Source organism: Somniosus microcephalus, unplaced genomic scaffold (genome assembly GCF_052327205.1).
Source record: "Somniosus microcephalus isolate GS21.2 unplaced genomic scaffold, FLI_Smic_1.0 unresolved_chr1, whole genome shotgun sequence".
Lineage (NCBI taxonomy): Eukaryota > Metazoa > Chordata > Chondrichthyes > Squaliformes > Somniosidae > Somniosus > Somniosus microcephalus.
This window is the reverse complement of record NW_028225179.1, coordinates 52,381,213-52,404,233: the sequence shown is the minus strand read 5'-3', so window position 1 is coordinate 52,404,233 and position 23,021 is coordinate 52,381,213. Positions and strand designations below refer to the sequence as shown.

The following is a 23,021-nucleotide window of genomic DNA, read 5'->3' as shown; positions in this document are numbered from 1 at the left end:
TGCAATGGTGGCGTTTGTGACGTCAAATTAAAAGGCGGCCGATTGGAAGCACGTTGGGGTCAACGTTTCTTTTTGCACAGAATTGAACCTAAATCATTCAAGATGGAATATTGTATTTGCTGCATCACAACAAACAAAATCTTGTTATGAATGTTAGCTCATTAGTTCCCCAGTGTCAGAGGAAGAATTTTCTGATCCCCTCATTTATTTAATGTAAGACACAAACACAGGTATTCATTAAGAATCAACTCACAGATTGACACTGAGATAAACGCAGTGAGAGATACAGACAGCATCGGGACACAAGGCGGACAAGAGAGATGGTTAAATGCAAAACGGCCTCAGATTCCAGCAGTCAGTGACCGGTAGCTCATAGATATCAGTGAGTGGAGACGAGCGACGAGGCCTAATTTGGCTCCGTGGCTTAGCTGGTCAAAGCGCCTGTCTAGTAAACAGGAGATCCTGGGTTTGACTCCCAGCGGGGCCTTTTTCTTCTTCTTTATCACTCTCCAGGGGTGAGTTTATTCTCGTGTGAAAGGGCTACAATCCTCTTAAATGTGACTGCGGCTGCATCAGTTCCCACCCTGGATAAAGGCTCCAGTCGCTATGGGACGTGGGTCGAATTCCACCGCTGTCATAATTTCTGGCAGTGCTGATTTTGGCCTTCCCCAAAAATCCATCTTTTCTAAGCAGTGCCGTGCATTACTTTGCTGTGGAAAGAGCAGAAGAACAGCAGTTGTTGTGTGGCGCCGTGATCATATCGTGGTCAGTACTCTGTGTTGTACCCGCAGCAACCTCGTTTGGAATCCAAGTCACGGTATAACTCGCTTTATATATTATGTTCTCTGTGGCACCTGCTGATAGAACGCAACAAGAAATCAATCATTACCACATGAAACAAATATTATTTGTTGGCGGTGAAAACCTATTTACTCCTTCAAAACCCCGCGCTCTCACATGCCTGAGTTTGATGCTCCATATTTCAAACCCACCTCTTCTCCCAGCTTTCTTTTCCTTCCACAATCAATAGCCCTCCTTTTCTTTCCTCCTTCTATTTCTTTACCACTTTCCTGAGGTATTACCTTAACCTAACATTCACTTTCAACTACTTAACTTCAGCAAACTTAAGTTTGCTCTGCGACAGTCGTTGTTCCTGGGGGGACATGTCCCATTTGCACCAATCTCAATTGTTGCTTTGAAACCAGTCGATACATTCAAACCTGCAGAACCGCTCGACAGACAGGCATTGCGAAAGCAGGGCCGGCCTTCAGAAGCAAAATAGCCGGATTGCACACGGAATTTCCTTGGCCTAATGGATAAAGCGTCTGATTTCGCTGCTAATCATAATCGGGATTGTTGTCAGTCACGGATCATTCTGTGCCTATTTAAAATGGGTGAGCTCACAGTCCCGGATCATTCTGTGTGTTAGTCTTTTTTAAGGGAATGCGATTTCAGCTGCGATGACCGTGTCCGTTCTATCTCCCACACTTCTGCCCTCACCCCTGACCCTCCCTCCCGGAACCATGCTAGGGTTCCCCTTGTCCTCACCTTTCACCCCACCAGCCTCCACATTTAACTGATCATCCTCCGCCATTTCCGCTACCTCCAAAATGATCCCACCACCAAATGCATCTTCCCCTCCCCTCCCCTTTCAGCATTCCGTAGGGACTGCTCCCTCCGAGACACCCTAGTCCACTCCTCTATCACCCCCAACAGACCTTCCCCTTTGCCTGGCACCTTCCCGTGCAAGCGCAGGAGATGTAACACCTGCCCCTATACCTACCCCCTTCCCACTGTCCAGGGCCCCAAACACCCTTTCCAGGTGAAACAGCGATTTACTTGTACTTCTTGCAATCTAGTATACTGTATTCGCTGCTCATGATGCGGTCTCCTCTACATTGGGGAGACCAAACGCAGATTGGGTGACCGCTTTGCAGAACATCTCCATTCAGTCCGTAAGGGTGACCCCGTGCTTCCGGTCGCCTGTCATTTTAATTCACCGCTGCATTCCCACTCGGATCTCACCGTCCTTGGCCTCTTGCATTGTTCCACAGAAGCTCAACGTAAACTCGAGGAACAGCACCTCATCATCCGATTAGGCACTTTGCAGCCTTCCGGATTCAGTATCGAGTTCAACAATTTCAGATCATAACCTCGGCCCCTATTAACATTTTTACTTATATTTGTTTCCACACCTTTGTTTTGGGTTTTCCCTTCCCCCCCTTTCCCTTTTTTCTCTCTCCCACATGGCAGCTGTCTCTCATCCTGCCAATACACTTCACACCTAATCTGAGCCGTCTTTTGTCTCCACTGTCCTATTACCATCTCGTCTGGTTTTGAATACCTCTTAATGTCTCTTTACTCCTTTTGTTCTATCGCAGCCCTGCCTTCGATCTATTTGATTTCCTTTCCAGTTTTAAAAAAGGGTTCACCCGAAACGTCGACTCTAATTTCTCTCCACAGATGTTGCCAGGCCTGCAGAGCTTTTCCAGCATTTTCTGTTGTTATTTCGGATTTCCAGCATCTGCAGTATGTTTCTATCGTACGAGTTGTTAAGGTGTTGTGTTCGAAGTTGCATTGGGTTTCCCTGCGCAGGTGCGAACCCAGCTCGCTTAATTCGAAATATATCAATCTTTTCCTAAATCCACTCCTTTATATGAGGTGTTGCGCTGGATTTGCTCACAATCCTCCCCACAACTTCTTGACGACAGCAAACTTTTTCTTCTCTGTTCTGAATTTGACATCAAACCGATCATTTTTGACAGTCCCTCACCTGAATTAACGGACGGCCTTTTGCTTACAGAGCTGATTGTACATTTTCAACATTGTAGATCTGGGTGCACGGGCAGGACAAATGGTGAAGCGGAATTTCTTGCAGATTAGTTCTGTTTGGATATAAAATGTAGTAAACGAAACAACTGATGGCAGACGAGGTGGCCGAGTGGTTAAGGCGATGGACTGCTAATCCATTGTGCTCTGCATGCGTGGGTTCGAATCCCATCCTCGTCGTTTATGTTAAATGTTTGATGTTTGACACCTTCGGTTCTTTTGACATTCACCTTTAACGTCATGTCCAAATTCACCTTTTGCTCCCAAGCCTGATTAATTTAGCTTATGTCATGTCTCAAGTTACCAATATATACTTTAAAGGGAAAACATTTGTCGGTCTATGGAGAGTGGGACTAATTAGATAGCACTCTCAGAGACAGTTTACTTCAGTACCGTCAGAATCTGAGATTCCAGTACTTAATGAGTTTCACACTTATATGTCGGCGGCTCGTTGGTCTAGGGGTATAACTATCACTTTAGGCATATCACAGCTGAATTGTGATAAATCCCAGCTTCAAATTTTGGTTGAACCCCACTAGATTTTAGTTAAAACTCAGCTTCTTACAGCCAATCGACATTGTAGAAAACATAAATACTTTACTTAAAAACATGTGATTTTGCGTCGTTTTTACCCTATCTTTCTAAATCCCAGAGCTTCACAGGAGCAACTGAAAAGAAACCAACTGAGTAAAGTTAAAGTGTCCGTCTCTGTGTTTCATTGGACGTCTGACACCCGTGTTCGATTCTGGGCAATGCAGGATCATTACATTTTGCTTTCTGCACCCATGAGCTCGCCTGAGTTGGGATAAACTTACATTCAGCGTCAATCTTCTTGAAACACCTACTGCCCGGAATATTAGACAGTGCTGCTTTGTCTAGCGCTGAAACGATGTGAGAAGCTGGCTTTTGAAATGGTCCCACGGGCGCCGAATTCAAAACACCATGCAAACCCACCACAAACACTAAAATATTACCGCAGCTTCGGGCTCTAACCGCCTTTAACAAAATCCTTCCTCCCAATCCTTCTCCTTTCTCGCTCGGGTTTCAGCGTCTCCCTCCTTGTGGAAGCTCGGAGCTGTTTCCCTGAGGTTTGGAATGGATTTACCTTCCTTAACTCAAATTATTACTCTTTTCCTTGAAAACAGAATGACGGAAAGTTTGATACAAATGTCTTTTTTGTACTGTGTTTCATGAAACTTCTTTAATTTAAAATGTTAACCGAAGTACTTTAGTCTGAATTCCAGCATCCGCAGTAGTTTGCTGCTGTATTTTGGTAAGAAGCGCACACTTGCATTGGCCGGGAGTCGAAACCTTGTTTCCCACAATGCAGGCGCAAATTTTGCCCCTGAACCACCAACGCGTACCGAATTTCGCGCTTCAATTGTCCAGTCACATTCTTGTTTCTGATAATGCAAGGCTAAAAGATAATGCTAAATACTACAGAGTCTGGAAATGAAATTATTCAGAAAATGCTGTAAACACTCCGCAGGTCCGGGATCATCTGTGGAGACGGAAACACAGCGTTAATGTTTCAGGTCGAAGAGCTCTCCTCAGATCCAAGGTTTACACCAATCATTTCAAAAAAATGCTGGTAATTTTATTAAAATTGTTATTTCCATGCTCTGGTCAGCGTGATTTCCAGATGCAGTGTTATTTTGTTGCTTAATATCACAAATTACACAACAAAGCTGGGAGTCCATGCCAGAAACGTCTGTTTATAAACAGGCACTTTAACCAACTAACCCACGGAGCCAAAGCATTTTCCCTGGGTTACAGGAATTGCCGGTCCATTTGGTATCGCTTATCATTGATTCTCCATCTATGAGTTGTTTCTGAATCCGTTAGTTTGTGCTGCTTTGTGGGTGAGCGGCAGACTTAAGAGATGTCCTGCTCGTGTTGCCAGATTGACAATGTGGAAAATGTGGAGCAGGCTTTTGGATGCAAACGGATTTACATATTTACCTCACAGTTTCGGCGCATCTGGGACTGAATTCCCGCTTTTAATAATAAAATCGCGTGTTTCTTGTTATATACTAGACACAGGCTCTGCACAGTATATTTGGGCAGTTATTATTTCAAGACTTCTGCAGTGTCGCCAAGCTGAAGCAATTGGTGATGTCTGACCAAAAAGCCAGAAGCTCGTCTGGGATCTCTCGCACTTCAGTCAGTGGAATTCCCTAAGGGAAAGTAAGTTGCATATTTTGAAATTGTGCCCTGTACACCCAAGCCCAAGTCATTACTATATAGCGAGAAAATCAGTGGTCCTAGTCCCGACCTCTGGGGAACACAACTGTGTACCTTCCTCCAGTCTGAAAAACAGCCAGTCACCACTACTCCCTGTTTCACTGTCACTTAGCCAATTCCGTATCCTTGCAGCCACTGACCCTTTTATTCCATGGTCTTTAACTTTGCTGGCAAGCCTATTATGTGGCACTTTGTCAAACGGCTATTTGGAAGTCCATGTACAGCACGTCAACCTCATTGCCCTCATCAACACTCTCTGTTACCTCATCAAAAACTACGTAGAAACTTACAGTGCATAAGGAAACCATGTGGTCGGCCGTGCTTGTGCTGGTTATTTTGTCCCACATCCCACGTTTTGTGCGTAACACCATCAGTAAATATTTTCTTAATTTAGTAAATGTTAACGTGTTGATTAAGGGATTGCGTTCCATCAGCAGGTGCCGCAGAGAACAGGAGATATAAATCAAGCTGTGCCATGATTCGGATTGAGAACCGAGGTTGCTGCGGCCACAACGGAGAGTACTAACCAATATACGATCACGGCGACACACATTAGTTGTTGCAATTCTGTTCTGACCACAGTAAAGTCACACACGGCACTGCTTAGAAACGGTGGATTTTCGGTAAAGAGGCTAAAATAATGTGATTTCTGAATCCGTGAGTTTGTGCTGCTTTGTGGGTGAGCGGCAGGCTTGAAGATATGTCCTACCCGCGCTCCCAGATTGACAATGTGGAAAATGTGGAGCAGGCTTCTGCAAATAAATGGATTTACATTTTTACCTCACAGTTTCGGCACACCTGGGGCTGAATTCCCGTTTTTAATAATAAAATTGCCGTTTTCTTGCGATATACTGAACACAGGTCTGCACTGATTTTCTGGCAGTTGTTATTTGAAGACTTGTGGAATGTCTCCAGGCCGAGGAAACTGGTTCTATTAAAAAGTCTCTCATTAATTGATATAAATTCCCTAAGCGAGAATCACAGCCCTAGACCAAAGAGCCGCTGACCCTGCTCTGAGTGTTTAATCTCGGCAATGACGATTTCACTGATTTGGAGATATGTAATTTGCTACGAATTCATAAAATTGAAAAGAGCCGCGGCGATCATCATTACAATAAACTAAACCCTCCGATATTTTAGAGGAGTGTAAGATGTTGAGAACAGTATCGAAAATTGTGCAGGATAATGAAAATAAACAGCAGGGATATTGTGTTCTGCTCCCACATGACACAGATCAGCCTCAACCTCTGCTCCCTGCCCGCCGGCTGCTGAGACCTTGCCTCTAGATTATAAGCAGATTCTAGGTTGGAGATAAGTATTCAGGGTAGAGCCTAAACACAGCGGGTGGGTCCAAATATATAAAGCAGTTATTTTAGACCAGCGACCTCGTTACAAATTATATATTGCTCAAAGGCATCAATGTATGAACATGACATTAAATGTGTTTAAATATAGTGGGGGGATTTAAAGCAGATTCGGGGCCAGTGGCTTCCAACGTGATCTTACCTGTATCTCTCTTGCCTCTCTCTCCCCTTCCTCCCACAACCTGCCAGTGTTTAATACCTTGTTTTAAATCTGCTGCTCTGGGCCAGTGCATTCCACAGTCTCACAACCCTTTCTACAAATACCCTTTCACTGCTTGACTTCTCTGTTTGTTAGTTATGAATCACCTTGAGGTGCAATAGTGGCGTTTGTGACGTCAAATTAAAAGGCGGCCGATTGGAAGCACGTTGGGGACAACGTTTCTTTTTGCACAGAATTGAACCTAAATCATTCAAGATGGAATATTGTATTTGCTGCATCACAACAAACAAAATCTTGTTATGAATGTTAGCTCATTAGTTCCCCAGTGTCAGAGGAAGAATTTTCTGATCCCCTCATTTATTTAATGTAAGACACAAACACAGGTATTCATTAAGAATCAACTCACAGATTGACACTGAGATAAACGCAGTGAGAGATACAGACAGCATCGGGACACAAGGCGGACAAGAGAGATGGTTAAATGCAAAACGGCCTCAGATTCCAGCAGTCAGTGACCGGTAGCTGATAGATATCAGTGAGTGGAGACGAGCGACGAGGCCTAATTTGGCTCCGTGGCTTAGCTGGTCAAAGCGCCTGTCTAGTAAACAGGAGATCCTGGGTTTGACTCCCAGCGGGGCCTTTTTCTTCTTCTTTATCACTCTCCAGGGGTGAGTTTATTCTCGTGTGAAAGGGCTACAATCCTCTTAAATGTGACTGCGGCTGCATCAGTTCCCACCCTGGATAAAGGCTCCAGTCGCTATGGGACGTGGGTCGAATTCCACCGCTGTCATAATTTCTGGCAGTGCTGATTTTGGCCTTCCCCAAAAATCCATCTTTTCTAAGCAGTGCCGTGCATTACTTTGCTGTGGAAAGAGCAGAAGAACAGCAGTTGTTGTGTGGCGCCGTGATCATATAGTGGTCAGTACTCTGTGTTGTACCCGCAGCAACCTCGTTTGGAATCCAAGTCACGGTATAACTCGCTTTATATATTATGTTCTCTGTGGCACCTGCTGATAGAACGCAACAAGAAATCAATCATTACTACATGAAACAAATATTATTTGTTGGCGGTGAAAAGCTATTTACTCCTTCAAAACCCCGCGCTCTCACATGCCTGAGTTTGATGCTCCATATTTCAAACCCACCTCTTCTCCCAGCTTTCTTTTCCTTCCACAATCAATAGCCCTCCTTTTCTTTCCTCCTTCTATTTCTTTACCACTTTCCTGAGGTATTACCTTAACCTAACATTCACTTTCAACTACTTAACTTCAGCAAACTTAAGTTTGCTCTGCGACAGTCGTTGTTCCTGGGGGGACATGTCCCATTTGCACCAATCTCAATTGTTGCTTTGAAACCAGTCGATACATTCAAACCTGCAGAACCGCTCGACAGACAGGCATTGCGAAAGCAGGGCCGGCCTTCAGAAGCAAAATAGCCGGATTGCACACGGAATTTCCTTGGCCTAATGGATAAAGCGTCTGATTTCGCTGCTAATCATAATCGGGATTGTTGTCAGTCACGGATCATTCTGTGCCTATTTAAAATGGGTGAGCTCACAGTCCCGGATCATTCTGTGTGTTAGTCTTTTTTAAGGGAATGCGATTTCAGCTGCGATGACTGTGTCCGTTCTATCTCCCACACTTCTGCCCTCACCCCTGACCCTCCCTCCCGGAACCATGATAGGGTTCCCCTTGTCCTCACCTTTCACCCCACCAGCCTCCACATTTAACGGATCATCCTCCGCCATTTCCGCTACCTCCAAAATGATCCCACCACCAAATGCATCTTCCCCTCCCCTCCCCTTTCAGCATTCCGTAGGGACTGCTCCCTCCGAGACACCCTAGTCCACTCCTCTATCACCCCCAACAGACCTTCCCCTTTGCCTGGCACCTTCCCGTGCAAGCGCAGGAGATGTAACACCTGCCCCTATACCTACCCCCTTCCCACTGTCCAGGGCCCCAAACACCCTTTCCAGGTGAAACAGCGATTTACTTGTACTTCTTGCAATCTAGTATACTGTATTCGCTGCTCATGATGCGGTCTCCTCTACATTGGGGAGACCAAACGCAGATTGGGTGACCGCTTTGCAGAACATCTCCATTCAGTCCGTAAGGGTGACCCCGTGCTTCCGGTCGCCTGTCATTTTAATTCACCGCTCCATTCCCACTCGGACCTCACCGTCCTTGGCCTCTTGCATTGTTCCACAGAAGCTCAACGTAAACTCGAGGAACAGCACCTCATCATCCGATTAGGCACTTTGCAGCCTTCCGGATTCAATATCGAGTTCAACAATTTCAGATCATAACCTCGGCCCCTATTAACATTTTTACTTATATTTGTTTCCACACCTTTGTTTTGGGTTTTCCCTTCCCCCCCTTTCCCTTTTTTCTCTCTCCCACATGGCAGCTGTCTCTCATCCTGCCAATACACTTCACACCTAATCTGAGCCGTCTTTTGTCTCCACTGTCCTATTACCATCTCGTCTGGTTTTGAATACCTCTTAATGTCTCTTTACTCCTTTTGTTCTATCGCAGCCCTGCCTTCGATCTATTTGATTTCCTTTCCAGTTTTAAAAAAGGGTTCACCCGAAACGTCGACTCTAATTTCTCTCCACAGATGTTGCCAGGCCTGCAGAGTTTTTCCAGCATTTTCTGTTGTTATTTCGGATTTCCAGCATCTGCAGTATGTTTCTATCGTACGAGTTGTTAAGGTGTTGTGTTCGAAGTTGCATTGGGTTTCCCTGCGCAGGTGCGAACCCAGCTCGCTTAATTCGAAATATATCAATCTTTTCCTAAATCCACTCCTTTATATGAGGTGTTGCGCTGGATTTGCTCACAATCCTCCCCACAACTTCTTGACGACAGCAAACTTTTTCTTCTCTGTTCTGAATTTGACATCAAACCGATCATTTTTGACAGTCCCTCACCTGAATTAACGGACGGCCTTTTGCTTACAGAGCTGATTGTACATTTTCAACATTGTAGATCTGGGTGCACGGGCAGGACAAATGGTGAAGCGGAATTTCTTGCAGATTAGTTCTGTTTGGATATAAAATGTAGTAAACGAAATAACTGATGGCAGACGAGGTGGCCGAGTGGTTAAGGCGATGGACTGCGAATCCATTGTGCTCTGCATGCGTGGGTTCGAATCCCATCTTCGTCGTTTATGTTAAATATTTGATGTTTGACACCTTCGGTTCTTTTGACATTCACCTTTAACATCATGTCCAAATTCACCTTTTGCTCCCAAGCCTGATTAATTTAGCTTATGTCATGTCTCAAGTTACCAATATATACTTTAAAGGGAAAACATTTGTCGGTCTATGGAGAGTGGGACTAATTAGATAGCACTCTCAGAGACAGTTTACTTCAGTACCGTCAGAATCTGAGATTCCAGTACTTAATGAGTTTCACACTTATATGTCGGCGGCTCGTTGGTCTAGGGGTATAATTATCACTTTAGGCATATCACAGCTGAATTGTGATAAATCCCAGCTTCAAATTTTGGTCGAACCCCACTAGATTTTAGTTAAAACTCAGCTTCTTACAGCCAATCGACATTGTAGAAAACATAAATACTTTACTTAAAAACATGTGATTTTGCGTCGTTTTTACCCTATCTTTCTAAATCCCAGAGCTTCACAGGAGCAACTGAAAAGAAACCAACTGAGTAAAGTTAAAGTGTCCGTCTGTGTGTTTCATTGGACGTCTGACACCCGTGTTCGATTCTGGGCAATGCAGGATCATTACATTTTGCTTTCTGCACCCATGAGCTCGCCTGAGTTGGGATAAACTTACATTCAGCGTCAATCTTCTTGAAACACCTACTGCCCGGAATATTAGACAGTGCTGCTTTGTCTAGCGCTGAAACGATGTGAGAAGCTGGCTTTTGAAATGGTCCCACGGGCGCCGAATTCAAAACACCATGCAAACCCACCACAAACACTAAAATATTACCGCAGCTTCGGGCTCTCACCGCCTTTAACAAAATCCTTCCTCCCAATCCTTCTCCTTTCTCGCTCGGGTTTCAGCGTCTCCCTCCTTGTGGAAGCTCGGAGCTGTTTCCTGAGGTTTGGAATGGATTTACCTTCCTTAACTCAAATTATTACTCTTTTCCTTGAAAACAGAATGACGGAAAGTTTGATACAAATGTCTTTTTTGTACTGTGTTTCATGAAACTTCTTTAATTTAAAATGTTAACCGAAGTACTTTAGTCTGAATTCCAGCATCCGCAGTAGTTTGCTGTTGTATTTTGGTAAGAAGCGCACACTTGCATTGGCCGGGAGTCGAAACCTTGTTTCCCACAATGCAGGCGCAAATTTTGCCCCTGAACCACCAACGCGTACCGAATTTCGCGCTTCAATTGTCCAGTCACATTCTTGTTTCTGATAATGCAAGGCTAAAAGATAATGCTAAATACTACAGAGTCTGGAAATGAAATTATTCAGAAAATGCTGTAAACACTCCGCAGGTCCGGGATCATCTGTGGAGACGGAAACACAGCGTTAATGTTTCAGGTCGACGAGCTCTCCTCAGATCCAAGGTTTACACCAATCATTTCAAAAAAATGCTGGTAATTTTATTAAAATTGTTATTTCCATGCTCTGGTCAGCGTGATTTCCAGATGCAGTGTTATTTTGTTGCTTAATATCATAAATTACACAACAAAGCTGGGAGTCCATGCCAGAAACGTCTGTTTATAAACAGGCACTTTAACCAACTAACCCACGGAGCCAAAGCATTTTCCCTGGGTTACAGGAATTGCCGGTCCATTTGGTATCGCTTATCATTGATTCTCCATCTATGAGTTGTTTCTGAATCCGTTAGTTTGTGCTGCTTTGTGGGTGAGCGGCAGACTTAAGAGATGTCCTGCTCGTGTTGCCAGATTGACAATGTGGAAAATGTGGAGCAGGCTTTTGGATGCAAACGGATTTACATATTTACCTCACAGTTTCGGCGCATCTGGGACTGAATTCCCGCTTTTAATAATAAAATCGCGTGTTTCTTGTTATATACTAGACACAGGCTCTGCACAGTATATTTGGGCAGTTATTATTTCAAGACTTCTGCAGTGTCGCCAAGCTGAAGCAATTGGTGATGTCTGACCAAAAAGCCAGAAGCTCGTCTGGGATCTCTCGCACTTCAGTCAGTGGAATTCCCTAAGGGAAAGTAAGTTGCATATTTTGAAATTGTGCCCTGTACACCCAAGCCCAAGTCATTACTATATAGCGAGAAAATCAGTGGTCCTAGTCCCGACCTCTGGGGAACACAACTGTGTACCTTCCTCCAGTCTGAAAAACAGCCAGTCACCACTACTCCCTGTTTCACTGTCACTTAGCCAATTCCGTATCCTTGCAGCCACTGACCCTTTTATTCCATGGTCTTTAACTTTGCTGGCAAGCCTATTATGTGGCACTTTGTCAAACGGCTATTTGGAAGTCCATGTACAGCACGTCAACCTCATTGCCCTCATCAACACTCTCTGTTACCTCATCAAAAACTACGTAGAAACTTACAGTGCATAAGGAAACCATGTGGTCGGCCGTGCTTGTGCTGGTTATTTTGTCCCACATCCCACGTTTTGTGCGTAACACCATCAGTAAATATTTTCTTAATTTAGTAAAAGTTAACGTGTTGATTAAGGGATTGCGTTCCATCAGCAGGTGCCGCAGAGAACAGGAGATATAAATCAAGCTGTGCCATGATTCGGATTGAGAACCGAGGTTGCTGCGGCCACAACGGAGAGTACTAACCAATATACGATCACGGCGACACACATTAGTTGTTGCAATTCTGTTCTGACCACAGTAAAGTCACACACGGCACTGCTTAGAAACGGTGGATTTTCGGTAAAGAGGCTAAAATAATGTGATTTCTGAATCCGTGAGTTTGTGCTGCTTTGTGGGTGAGCGGCAGGCTTGAAGATATGTCCTACCCGCGCTCCCAGATTGACAATGTGGAAAATGTGGAGCAGGCTTCTGCAAATAAATGGATTTACATTTTTACCTCACAGTTTCGGCACACCTGGGGCTGAATTCCCGTTTTTAATAATAAAATCGTGGGTTTCTGGATATACACTGGACACAGGCTCTGCACAGTATTTGTGGCAATTTGTATTTTAAGTTTTCTGCAATATCGCCAAGCCGAGGGAATTTGGGATTTTGACTAAAAAGCGAGGGGCTCATCCGGGATTTGAAACTTCGCCTCTCGCATTTAATACAGCGAAATTTTCTGCGTGAGAATCGTACCCATAGATACCATCTCTCTCCCTGTCTTTGTTTCTTAGTCTCGCTGTGTTTTACCCTGATGGACTTCTCAGATTTCCTTGAACGGCCGAGGCTGATCTAACCTGCAACACCAGCAGAAAAGTGTAAAGAAAGAAATAATGACTGAGACGGCAGGGGAAGTAATTCTGAAAAGTTAACAATGGATTTTCAAGACGAATCTGGTGAAGTGGGGCTAATATTGTTGAATTGAAATATTTCGTGTATCGCTTGATATCGCTGAACATTGTATTAGAAAGCGGTATTAGATGGACAGAAGCGGTCTGAAAGCTGTGCGTGGCAGCGAAATCTTACAGCTTCGTTTCCAGCGGCTCGTTGGTCTCGGGGTTTTGATTCTCACTTAAGTACACAAGAACATCAGAAATAGGAGCAGGAGTAGGCCATTTGGACCCTCGAGCTTGCTCCGCAATTCAATAAGATCATGGCTGATCTTCTACCTCATCTCCACTTTCCTGCACTATCCCCAGATCACTTGATTCCCTTAATATTCAAAAATCTATCGATCTCTGTCTTGAACAGATTCAAAGACTGAGCCTCCACAGCCCTCTGGGATAGAGAATTCCAAAGATTCACCACCCTCTGAGTGAAGACATTTCTCCTCATCTCAGTCCTAAATGGTCAACCCCTTGTTCTCCTGGACACAGGCTCTGCAGTTAAAGGATTTCATTGATTGATATGGGAGAGGTTCCCTGGTTCAAATTATTTCTTTACAGAAGGCACGATTGACGTTTCTCCAGAGAATGTTTGAGCTCTAGAGGGCAGAATGCATATGGTTTGTCGACACAACACACGTGTAATAAAGCAAATATTTTAAGGTGGTGAGCAGATTGAAGCTGACATTTTAATTATTCACAATTCAAGCGACCTCGCTGGCGATTCCCAATCCTTGAAGGACGTAAATGAACGAGTTGTGGTTTTGCTGCAAACCTTCATCACCGAAATCGTACTGAACAGCGACTCTGGTGGGAATGGAACCCATAAACTTTGAATGACCTTTTCAACCATTAACTAGAAGTGCAACGCGAAATACATTGCAGCTCAGGGAGCATCTGTGGAGAGAGAAACAAAGTTAACGTTTCAGGCCGATTACCCTCCGTCAGAGCTGGAAAAAGCTGGAGTTGTAACAGGTTTTTAACCAAGTGTCGGGGCAGGGAAAGGGGGAGGAGAGGAAAGAGCAAAAGGAAAGGTCTGTGATAGGATGGAAGGCAGGAGGGATAAGAGACAAACTGGATGATGGTGCTTAAAACACCTGTTACATGTCCCATTCGCCTATGACTCGGTAACCATGTGAGTTTTTCGGTCCGTACGAATCAGAAAGTTAGCGGTTGATTAATGGCGATTACCACAAACTTTTTGCACAGATTAGTTAGTTTTGCATAATTAATAGAATAAGCAGTTTTCTAAATGTTAATGGAACCCATTAAGAGCATTATAGATGACAGTTCTCTTCTGAGTTGTTCCTATCATTCTTTACAGAGCACCTTTTTCCGAAGTGCACCGGTTATCACTTCCGTATAAAGTACAACAGGTCCCCGGTTCAATCAGCTGTTGTAGGTACAGATCAATAAAATACATTAACAGCTGCGCGGTATTCTCCTTTTCTCTATGGAGTTCTGTATGCAATCAAAATCTACAGAGACACCGACAGTGTGAGAGATCATTACAGAATCCTGCAGCTCTGCCTCGGTTAATAGCAACAGTTCGGAGCCGCATTTCAGACGCGGCAACAAACCCATGAGTTTGTTTGCTGTTCCCCAGCTCCCGCAGTGAGTGAGGCCGGGACAGCAGCGAATTTCAGGCCACCTGTCCGGCCCCGCTCTCTCAAAGCGCCCGCTGCCTGCGGAAAGAAGCGATTGCAGCCTCAGAGAGCATAAACTGCCCATCACCGCAAAACAAAATATCACTGAAGCAGAGGAGGGGAGAGATTTGCATCTGCAGCGTGTATGTGAGGATGGTCGAGCTTAATATCGATCGACTCATTGTTGTTGAAACGGCTGAAATTGAATCTTTCTCTGGCAGTTGTTTCAGGTTTACGTATGAAAAGTTCCCTCGAGGTGAAATCGAAAAATTTGGAGATGCGGTGTATGGGACAAGTTAAAGGATCAGCACAGTTAATGTCGAGAACAAATTAAACAGTAGCTCAAGCTGATGAACATTGCATTGGTGAAAATGCTGGATGGAGATTTAGAGTAAGCGAAAGTGGGAAGGGCTGTACTGCAATTCTAACACTTCTCCAAGCACATTCCGGGCAAGTCATCGACAGTAAAAAGAGGGCTTGGAACGGGTATGGAACTGTGGGCACACGTGACAGAGCATTGGTATTGGGAATCACAGAAACCCCACAGTGCAGATCGATCACACTTCGGCCCATCGAGCCTGCACCGACACATATCCCACCCGATCCCCGTAACCCCTACACCAACATATATCCCCGTAACCTCACGTATTTAATCCCCCTAACACTAAGGGACAATTTTATCATAGCCAAGCAACCTAACCCGCACATCTTTGGACTGTGGGAGGAAACCGGAGCACCCGGAAAAAACCCACGGAAACACGGGGAGAATGTGCGAAATCCACACAGACAGTCGCCGGAGGCCGGATTCGAACCCGGTTCCCTAGCGCTGTGAGACAGCCTTGAGCAGCAGCATTCCCTGTCAGCGCCCATATCCCGATTGCTTCTGCCGCCTGCTGCCAGTAATCTGCAACAAATCCATTTGCAGAGAGAGGGCGAAAAGAATCATCAGGGAAAGAGGCATGAACTCAAAATCCAAATTAGCGGGACACGATCAGAGGGACAGTTAATGTTCTGGGGTGAGAACTTCGGTCAGAGCTGCAAACAAATAGGTGTAAGAGAGAGATAATCTATTTCCTCAGTTGGGAGGGTCCAACACAATGGGGCATAACCGTAAAATTAGAGCTACCCCGTTCAGGGATGATGTAAGGAAGCGCTCCTTCACACAGAGGGTAGTGGGAATCTTGAACTCTCTTCCCGAAACAGCTACTCAGGCTGGGGATCAATTGACAATTTCAAAATGAAATCGATAGGTTTGTGTTCAGCGAGGATGTGGAGGTTTATTGAAGCATCGCAGGTAGATGGAGTTCAGATACAGATCTGCCATGATCTAATTGAATAGCGGAGCAGGCTCGAGGGCCTGAATGGCCTCCTCCTGTTTCTATGTTCCTATGACAGTAACAGGACAGAAACATCAACAGCTGCAAACATACGTCGCCTTTTATTCATATTTAACAGCAAAAATATCCGTGCCGTGCGCAACTATGCTGTGGTCAGAAAAAATACACGAAGCTGACGTGTGGCGCTGTGATCACATCATGGTTAATGCCCTGCATTGTGGCCGCAGTAACCTCCGTTCAAACTTAAATCACGTCACAGCTCGCTTTGCATCTTCTGTCCTCTGCGGCACCTGCTAATGGAACAGACTGTAAAATCAAGCTTTACGACGTGAAAAATGATGTTTTGTTGGCGGTGAAAACCTATTTACTCCTTTTAAACCCGCGCCTGAGCTTGATGCTCCATAATTCAAACCCGCCTCTTCTCCCAGCTTTTTCTTCTTCCACAATCAGTAGCCATTCTTTACTTGCCTCCTTCCATTTCTTTGTCACTTGCCTGCGGTATTACCTTAATCTAACATTCACTTTCATGTGCTTGCGTGGTTAAGTTCTCTCTGCTACCACCGTGGTTCATGGGGGCACATGTCCCATTCGCACCAATGTACAACCAGTCGATATATTTAGATCTGTGTGACCGCTTGACAGATAAGCGCTGCGAAAGCAGGACTGGACTTTAGAACGACAGCGGCCGGATTGTTCACGAAATTTCCTTTGAGAATCTTGCGATATCTTGTTAACTGCAGAACTGGGTTTTGTTTTGATGCTGGCTGGCGCTTTTCCCAAAACTTTTGCAGTGCGTGAGCGACGGGCAGCGCTACCTAGCTGCCAACGAGGGTTTAAATGTGAGCCATTGGCCCGCTGTTATGGTGCAGTTAGATTGGAAGTGTTCCGTCTTACTCTTAACAAGTCTTTTGAAGTGCGTGATTGAAATAAATAGAGGATAACTGGAAAGAGCGCCAGTGGGTGAAAGCAGCGATTACAGGAGGATGGCCATAATTGAAATGTTTTTGAATGCTCGTGGCACAGGACGCTGTGCTCTCTATGAAGAGCGGGAGCAGGGGTAAAGATTAACAGAAATAAAATGTACTGACTTGTTGCGAATCAGAAAACTGCACTGGTCTATGATCGATAAACGTTTGAAATTAAATTCATTTCCAAAGGATAAATTTAACCCTTTCTTCCAGCTCCCTCATCATTTGCTTTTTCTGTTAATCGTTCAAGCGGTGTCAGAACATAAGAAGATAAGAAATAGGAACAGGAGTAGGCCATTCGGCCCTTCGAGCCCAGCCTGCCATTCAATGAGTTCATGGCTGATTTCTGCCTCAACTCCATTCACCGGCCCTATCGGTATATCCCTTGATGCCCTCACTAGTCAGAAAACTATCGACTTCTGTTTTGAATATACCCAATGACAGAGCCTCCACAGGCCTCTGGGATAGAGAATTCCAAAAATGCACCACCCTCTGTGTGAAGAAATGTCTTCTCATCTTATTCCTAAATGGCCTACCCTTTATACTGAGATTGTGGCCCCTGGTTCTGGACTCCCCAGCCTTGGGAAACATTCTCCCAGCATCCACCCTATAATAATATTGCTGGCTTCAATGAGATCCCCTCTCATTGTTCTGAATTCAAGAGAATATAGGCCTAGTTTACTCAATCTCCTCTCATAGGATGGTCCCGCCATCTGAGGAATCAATCTCGTGAATCTTCGATGCAGCCCCTCTATGGCAAGTATATGCTTCCATAGGAAAGGAGATCAAAATTGTACACAGTACTCCAGGTGTGGCCTCACCAATGCCCTATATATTTGGAGTAAGACTTCTTCACTCCTGTACTCAAATCTTCTTGTCATGAAGGCCCGCATACCAATTGCCTTCCTAATGACTTGCTGCACCTGCACATTCACTTTTAGTGACTGATATACAAGGACACCCAGGTCCCTTTAACCCTCTGCATTCCCCAATTGTTCACCATTTAGGAAGTACTCTGCCTTTCTGTTTTTTCTAACAAAGTGGATATCCTCACATGTATCCACATTATCTTCCATCTGCCATGTTCTAGCCCACTCGCTGAGCCTGTCGAGATCCCCTTGAAGCCTCCTCACGTCCTTTTCACAACCGACCCTGCCACTTAACTATGTATCATCAGCAAATTTGGAAATGTTACATTTAGTCCCCTCATCCAAATCATTGATATAGATTGTGAATAGGTGGGGCCCAAGCACCGATCCTTGCGGTAACCCACCAGTCAATGCCTGCCATCCTCAAAACGACTCGTTTATCCCTGCTCTTTGTTTTATGTCTGTTAACATTTGTAAAGCCCGTGTAGATTGGAGTTCGCTCTCAGCTATTCGCATCGAAGTGAAAATGAAACACGAGGAGTCGAGGATTGCGCCAAACAGCAGAGCTGGGCACTGACTCTATTTCGATTGCTGCAGGAGTTGTTCTGGCCCTCTGATATTCCCTTCACCATTAAAACGCCTGTTTTAACTCACAGGCATTAATGGACGGTTTTATTAAATGTTGGAGAGTTTCCATCAAATAGATTTGAACAAATCTGCAAAAAGACGAGGTTAGGACTGCAACTGATAAGATGTCGATCACAGAGTTAAAATCAAAGTCAGGCTCATTGTCCAATGAGGCAGGAAACCACGAACAAGGAGGAAGGGAATGAAGCAAGGAGGGAAGGAAGGGAGGAAGGAGGAAGGCGCTCTCGATTCTAGCTTCTTTCCATTAGAGCGGGGTGAAATATTAGGTTGAGAAATTGGGAGAAGTTTACCAATCAGGGAGAGAAAATATCGTCTAACTTGGGGACTGTAACATTTTTAGTCTTCGTATCTTCCAACCGGATTAATGGTCCTGAGACTTTAACCTCTTACCAACCTCGAACTAACATTATTATCCAAAAGGACTCAGCCAAAAATCCCTTTTATTTCATTATTTCTGTTTCCAAATGGTAGAAACAACCTTTAATAAAGGCACTTTACCGCACGCAGGTCCTGCCCATGCTCCCAGGTTGACAATGTGGAAAATGTGGAGCAGGCTTCTGGAAACAAATGGATTTACATATTTACCTCACAGTTTCGGCACTTCTGGGACTGAATTACTGCTTTAAATAATAAAATTGCCGTTTTCTTGCGATGTACTGAACACACGCTGATTTTTCTGGCAGTTATTATTTGAAGACTTGATGAATGTCTCCTGGCCGAGGAAAGTGCTTCTATTAAAATATTGGGGCGCGTCCGGGATTTGAACCCGGTACAAGGGCAGCACGGTGGCATAGTAGCTAGCACTGTTGCCTCACAGCGCCAGAGACCCGGGTTCGAATCCGGCCTCGGGTGACTGTTTGTGTGGAGTTTGCACATTCTCCCCGTGTTTGCGTGGGTTTCCTCCGGGTGCTCCGGTTTCCTCCCACAGTCCAAAGATGTGTGGACTAGGTTGATTGACTATGATAAATTGACCTTTAGTGTTAGGGGGATTAAATACGTTGGGTTATGGGGATCGGGTGGGATATGTGCAGGCTCGATGGGCCGAAATGGCCTTTATCTGCACTGTGGGTTCTGTGTGAACTTGCATTTTAATTGATGTGAAGTCCCAAAACGTGAAACACACCCTGCGAGCTGAGAACCGCTAACCATGCACAATCTGTTTAACCCCAGCAATGATAATTTCACATACATAAAGCAGATATTGTAGATCAGAGACAGTGTTAAGGGAAATTAGAGAAGCGTGCAATAAGGGCACAGCAATCATCATGGGTGACTTTAATCTACATATAGATTGGGCTAACCAAATTAGTAACAATACTGTGGAGGAGGAATTCCTGGAGTCTTTACGGGATGGTTTACTGGACCTATAAGTCGAGGAACCAACCAGAGCTCAGGCCATCCTAGGCTGGGTATTATGTAATGAGAAAGGATTAATTAGCAATCTTGTTTTACGAGGCCCCTTGGGTCAGAGCGATCATAATATGATAGTCTGAGGCACGAGTTGGGTAGGATTGATTGGGGAATGTCACTCAAAGTGTTGACGGTGGATATGCAATGGCAAACATTCAAAGACCGCATGGATGAACTACAGAATTTGTTCATCCCAGTTTGGCATAAAAATAAAACAAAAAAGGTGATTCAACCGTGGTTAACAAGGGAAATTAGGGATAGCATAAGATCCAAGGAGAGGACATATAAATTGGCCAGAAGAAGCAGTAAACCTGCGGATTGGGAGCAGTTTAGGATTCAACAAAGGACGACAAAGGCATTAATTAAGAAGGGGAAAATAGAATATGAGAGTAAGCTTTCAGGGAACATAAAAACTGACTTTAGAAGATTTTATAGATATGTGAAGAGAAAAAGATTGGTGAAGTCAAGCGTAGGCCCCTTGCAGTCAGAGTCAGGGGAATTTATAATGGGGAACAAAGAAATGGCGGACCAATTAAATACATATTTTGGTTCTGTCTTCAAAAAGGAGGACACAAATAACCCCCCAGAGATGCTGTGGAACATAGGGTCTGATGAAAGGGAGGAACTGAAAGAAATCAGTATTTGTAGGGAAATGGTGTTAGGGAAATTGATGGGATTGAAGTCCGATAAATCCCCAGGGCCTGATAATCTACATCCTCGGGTACTTAAGGAAGTGGCCCTAGAAAAATTAGATGCATTGCTGATCATCTTCCAACATTCGATGGAATCTGGAACAGTACCCATGGATTGGAAGGTAACTAATGTTACCCCACTATTTAAAAAAGGTGGTAGAGAGCAAACGGAGTATTACAGACCGGTAAGCCTGACATCGGTAGTGGGGAAAATGGTAGAGTCCATTATAAAAGATGTAATAGCAGAGCACTTGGAAAACAGTGGCAGGATCGGACAAAGTCAACATGGATTTACAAAAGGTAAATCGTGCTTGACTAATCTACTGGAACGTTTTGAGGATGTAACTGGTAAAATAGATTAGGGAGAACCAGATGATGTGGTGTATTTGGACTTTCAGAAGGCTTTCGATAAGGCCCCGTATAAGAGATTAGCATGTAAACTTAAGGCTCATGGGATTGGGGCAAGGTATTGACTTGGATAGAGAACTGGTTGACAGACAGAACGCAAAGAGTTGGAATAAACGGGTCTTTTTCCGAGTGGCAGGCAGTGACTAGTGGGGTACTGAAGGGATCAGTCCTTGGACCCCAGCTATTCACAATATATATTACTGATCTAGGCAAGGGATTTGGATGTAATATCGCCAAATTTGCAGATGACACAAAGCTGGGTGTGCATGTGTGTTGTGAGGAGGATGCCGAGAAACTACAGATGATTTGGACAGGTTGGGTGATTGGGCAGAAGCATGGTAGATGCAATATATCGTGGATAAATTCGAGGTTATCCACTTTGGTGGCAAAAACAGGAAGGCAGATTATTATCTAAATGGCAATAAATTGGGAGAAGGGGAAGTGCAACGAGACCTGGGTGTCCTTGTGCACCAGTCGCTGAAGTGAAGCATGCAGGTGCAGCAGGCACTTAAGAAGGCAAATGGTATGTTGGCCTTCGTAGCGAGAGGGTGTGAGTACAGGAAAAAGGATGTCTTGCTGCAGTTGTACAGGGCCTTGATGAGACCACATCTTGAGTAATGTGTGCAGTTTTAGTCGCCTTGTCTGAGGAAGGATGTTCTTGCCATGGAAGGAGTTCAGCGAAGATTCACCAGGCTGATACCTGGGATGGCAGGAGTGACGTATGAGGAGAGATTGGGTCGATTGGGCTTATACTCGCTGGAGTTTAGAAGAATGAGAGGGGATCTCATTGAAACTTATAAAATTCTGACAGGACTGGACAGACTAGATGCAGAAAGGATGATCCCGATGGTCGGGGAGTCCAGAACCAGGGGTCACAGTCTAAGGATAAGAGGTAAGCCATTTAGGACAGAAATGAGGAGGAATTTCTTCACCCAGAAATTGGTGAACCTCTGGAATTCTCTACCACAGAAGGCAGTAGAGGCCAATTCAATAAATATATTCAAGAAGGAGTTGGATATATTTCTTCAGGCAAAAAGGATCAAGGGGTATGGGGAGAAAGCAGGGACCGGGTACTGTATTTGGATGATCAGCCATGATCGCACTGAATGGCGGAGCAGGCTTGAGGGGCAGAATGGCCTACTCCTGCTCCTATCTTCTAGGTTTCTATGTTAAATCTCAAAAATATGCTCAAGTGCTTTAAAATGTGTATATGACATTAAATGTGTTTAAATACAGTGGGGGGATTTAAATCAGATTCGGTGCCAGTGGATTCCAAGGTGATCTTCAATGTACGATAACAACTTCTCCTTTGACTCCACTCATTTCTTCCAAATCAAAGGTGTTGCTATGGGTACCCGCATGGGTCCTAGCTATGCCTGCCTGATCGTGGGGTATGCAGAAAAGTCTTTGTTCCAGTCCTACTCGGGTCCCCTCCCTCACCTCTTTTTCCAGTACATTGATGACTGTATTGGTGCCGTTGCTTGATCTCGCCCTGAACTAGACATGTTCATTCACTTTGCCTCCAATTTCCACCCTTCCCTCACCTTCACATGGTCCATCTCCGAATCTTCCCTCCTCTTCCTCGACTTCTCGGTCTCCATCTCTGGGGATAGGTTATTGACCAAAATTCACTACGAGCCCACTGACTCCCACAGCTACATGGACTGCACTTCCTCCTCACCCGGCCTCCTGTAAGGACTCTATTTCATTCTCCCAGTTTCTCCATCTCCACCGCATACGATCTGATGATGCCGCCTTCCACATCAGTACTTCCGAGATGTCTTCCTTTTTCCGCAACCGAGGAATCCCGTCTACCATGGTTGACATGGCCCTCAACCGTGTCCATTCTATCTCCCGCACTTCTGCCCTCACCCCTGCCCCTCCCTCCCGGAACCATGATAGGGTTCCCCTTGTCCTCACCTTTCACCCCACTAGACTCCACATTCAACGGATCATCCTCCACCACTTCCGCCACCTCCAACGTGATCCCACCACCAAACACATCTTCCCC

The 23,021-nt window shown here is 44.8% G+C and overlaps 4 non-coding genes across 4 annotated transcripts; all 4 read left to right on the top strand.

Annotated features, from left to right (window-relative positions):
- The first annotated feature begins 413 nt into the window (after positions 1–413).
- trnat-agu (transfer RNA threonine (anticodon AGU)) lies at positions 414–487 on the top strand. The gene has a single exon. It is a non-coding gene; the product is annotated as a tRNA-Thr (tRNA).
- Positions 488–2,927: 2,440 nt separating this feature from the next.
- trnas-gcu (transfer RNA serine (anticodon GCU)) lies at positions 2,928–3,009 on the top strand. Its single transcript has one exon. It is a non-coding gene; the product is annotated as a tRNA-Ser (tRNA).
- Positions 3,010–7,163: 4,154 nt separating this feature from the next.
- Positions 7,164–7,237, top strand: trnat-agu (transfer RNA threonine (anticodon AGU)). Its single transcript has one exon. It is a non-coding gene; the product is annotated as a tRNA-Thr (tRNA).
- Positions 7,238–9,677: 2,440 nt separating this feature from the next.
- trnar-gcg (transfer RNA arginine (anticodon GCG)) lies at positions 9,678–9,759 on the top strand. The gene has a single exon. It is a non-coding gene; the product is annotated as a tRNA-Arg (tRNA).
- The last annotated feature ends 13,262 nt before the right edge of the window (positions 9,760–23,021 follow it).